The following is a 3,852-nucleotide window of genomic DNA, read 5'->3' on the forward strand; positions in this document are numbered from 1 at the left end:
CTATGGATCTAGTGCATCATCATAACTTAGGTCTCTTGCATTTCCCTACTAGTAATCGGATCTCATATGGAGATGTTTAGTGAAGTACAATGGAAAATATCGAATGCAACTACACAAGAACTAGTCTGTAACTGTCGTTCGGAATCAGTTTTGCGCGGTATTAACTGAAACATGGATATCTGACTCATACGGAGTCCGTTTTGGATCCACAAGTAGTCAAAACGTTTGTGACGACCATATGCTTCAAAGGATTCTTTCATAGGGAACTTTTCTTAAGGAGTTCGTTCAGAAACTTGTATAGAAACTTTCTTAATGATCACTCGACAAACGCATTTCGAGAACATACACAAAGTCCCAGCTATGGACCTAGTGCATCATCATAACTGAAGTCTCTTGCATTTACCTACAAGTAATTGGATCTCATATGGAGATGTTTAGTGAAGTAGAATGGAAAAAATCGAATGCAACTACAGAAGAACTAGTCTATAAGTGTCGTTCGGAATCAGTTTTGCGCAGTGTTAACTGAAACATGGATATCTGACTCATACGGAGTCCATTTTGGCTCCACAGGTAGTCAAAACGTTTGTTACGACCAGATGCTTCAAATGATTCTTTCATAGAGAACTTTTGGAGAACTTTTCTGACGGAGTTCGTTAAGAAACTTCTATAGAAACTTTCTTAATGAGCACTCGACAAACGCATTTCGAGAACATACACAAAGTCCCAGCTATGGACCTAGTGCATCATCATAACTGAGGTCTCTTGCATTTCCCTACAATTATTGGATCTCATATGGAGATTTTTAGTGACGTAGAATGGAAAAAATCGAATGCAACTACACAAGAACTAGTCTGTAACTGTCGTTCGGAATCAGTTTTGCGCAGTGTTAACTGAAACATGGATATCTGACTCATACGGAGTTAGTTTCGGCTCCACAAGTCGTCAAAACGTTTGTGATGACCAGCTGCTTCAAATGATTCTTTCATAGAGAACTTTTGGAGAACTGTTCTTAAGGAGTTCGTTCAGAAACTTGTATAGAAACTTTCTTAATGAGCACTTGACAAACGCATTTCGAGAACATACACAAAGTCCCAGCTATGGACCTAGTGCATCATCATAACTGAGGTCTCTTGCATTTCCCTACAAGTAATCGGATCTCATATGGAGATGTTTAGTGAAGTAGAATGGAAAATATCGAATGCAACTACACAAGAACTAGTCTGTAACTGTCGTTCGAAATTAGTTTTGCGCGGTGTCAACTAAAACATGGATATCTGACTCATACGGAGTCCATTTTGGCTCCACAAGTAGTCAAAATGTTTGTGATGACCAGATGCTTCAAATGATTCTTTCATAGGGAACTTTTGGAGAACTTTTCTTAAGGAGTTCGTTCAGAAACTTGTATAGAAATTTTCTTAATGAGCACTCGAGAAACGCATTTCGAGAACATACACAAAGTCCCGGCTATGGACCTAGTGCATCATCATAACTGAGGTCTCTTGAATTTCCCTACAAGTAATTGGATCTCATATGGAGATGTTTAGTGAAGTAGAATGGAAAAAATCGAATGCAACTACACCAGAACTAGTCTGTAACTGTCGTTCGGAATCAGTTTTGCGCAGTGTTAACTGAAACATGGATATCTGACTCATACAGAGTCCGTTTTGGCTCCACAAGTAGTCAAAACGTTTGTGACGACCATATGCTTCAAAGAGTTCTTTCATTGGGAACTTCTCTTAAGGAGTTCGTTCAGAAACTAGTATAGAAACTTTCTTAATGAGCACTCGACAAACGCATTTCGAGAACATACACAAAGTCCCAGCTATGGACCTAGTGCATCATCATAACTGAGGTCTCTTGCATTTCCCTACAAGTAATCGGATCTCATATGGAGATGTTTAGTGAAGTACAATGGAAAAAATCGAATGCAACTACACAAGAACTAGTTTGTAACTGTCGTTTGGAATCAGTTTTGCGCAGTGTTAACTGAAACATGGATATCTGACTCATACGGAGTCCGTTTTGGCTCCACAAGTAGTCAAAATGTTTGTGACGACCATATACTTCAAAGGATTCTTTCATAAGTAAATTTTGGAGAACTTTTCTTAAGGAGTTCGTTCAGAAATTTGTATAGAAACATTCTTAATGAGCACTCGACAAACGCATTTCGAGAACATACACAAAGTCCCAACTATGGACCTAGTGCATCATCATAACTGAGGTCTCTTGCATTTCCCTACAAGTAATTGGATCTCATATGGATATGTTTAGGGAAGTACAATGGAAAAAATCGAATGCAACTACACAAGAACTAGTCTGTTACTGTCGTTCGGAATCAGTTTTGCGCAGTGTTAACTGAAACATGGATATCTGACTCATACGGAGTCCGTTTTGGCTCCACAAGTAGTCAAAACGTTTGTGAAGACAAGATGCTTCAAATGATTCTCTCATAGAGAATTTTTTGAGAACTTTTCTTAAGGAGTTCATTCAGAAACTTCTAAAGAAACTTTCTTAATGAGCACTCGACAAACGCATTTCGAGAACATATACAAAGTCCCAGCTATGGATCTAGTGCATCATCATAACTTAGGTCTCTTGCATTTCCCTACTAGTAATCGGATCTCATATGGAGATGTTTAGTGAAGTACAATGGAAAATATCGAATGCAACTACACAAGAACTAGTCTGTAACTGTCGTTCGGAATCAGTTTTGCGCGGTATTAACTGAAACATGGATATCTGACTCATACGGAGTCCGTTTTGGATCCACAAGTAGTCAAAACGTTTGTGACGACCATATGCTTCAAAGGATTCTTTCATAGGGAACTTTTCTTAAGGAGTTCGTTCAGAAACTTGTATAGAAACTTTCTTAATGATCACTCGACAAACGCATTTCGAGAACATACACAAAGTCCCAGCTATGGACCTAGTGCATCATCATAACTGAAGTCTCTTGCATTTACCTACAAGTAATTGGATCTCATATGGAGATGTTTAGTGAAGTAGAATGGAAAAAATCGAATGCAACTACAGAAGAACTAGTCTATAAGTGTCGTTCGGAATCAGTTTTGCGCAGTGTTAACTGAAACATGGATATCTGACTCATACGGAGTCCATTTTGGCTCCACAGGTAGTCAAAACGTTTGTTACGACCAGATGCTTCAAATGATTCTTTCATAGAGAACTTTTGGAGAACTTTTCTGACGGAGTTCGTTAAGAAACTTCTATAGAAACTTTCTTAATGAGCACTCGACAAACGCATTTCGAGAACATACACAAAGTCCCAGCTATGGACCTAGTGCATCATCATAACTGAGGTCTCTTGCATTTCCCTACAATTATTGGATCTCATATGGAGATTTTTAGTGACGTAGAATGGAAAAAATCGAATGCAACTACACAAGAACTAGTCTGTAACTGTCGTTCGGAATCAGTTTTGCGCAGTGTTAACTGAAACATGGATATCTGACTCATACGGAGTTAGTTTCGGCTCCACAAGTCGTCAAAACGTTTGTGATGACCAGCTGCTTCAAATGATTCTTTCATAGAGAACTTTTGGAGAACTGTTCTTAAGGAGTTCGTTCAGAAACTTGTATAGAAACTTTCTTAATGAGCACTTGACAAACGCATTTCGAGAACATACACAAAGTCCCAGCTATGGACCTAGTGCATCATCATAACTGAGGTCTCTTGCATTTCCCTACAAGTAATCGGATCTCATATGGAGATGTTTAGTGAAGTAGAATGGAAAATATCGAATGCAACTACACAAGAACTAGTCTGTAACTGTCGTTCGAAATTAGTTTTGCGCGGTGTCAACTAAAACATGGATATCTGACTCATACGGAGTCC

The sequence above is a fragment of the Triticum aestivum genome, chromosome 6D (assembly GCF_018294505.1).
Source record: "Triticum aestivum cultivar Chinese Spring chromosome 6D, IWGSC CS RefSeq v2.1, whole genome shotgun sequence".
Taxonomy (NCBI): domain Eukaryota; kingdom Viridiplantae; phylum Streptophyta; class Magnoliopsida; order Poales; family Poaceae; genus Triticum; species Triticum aestivum.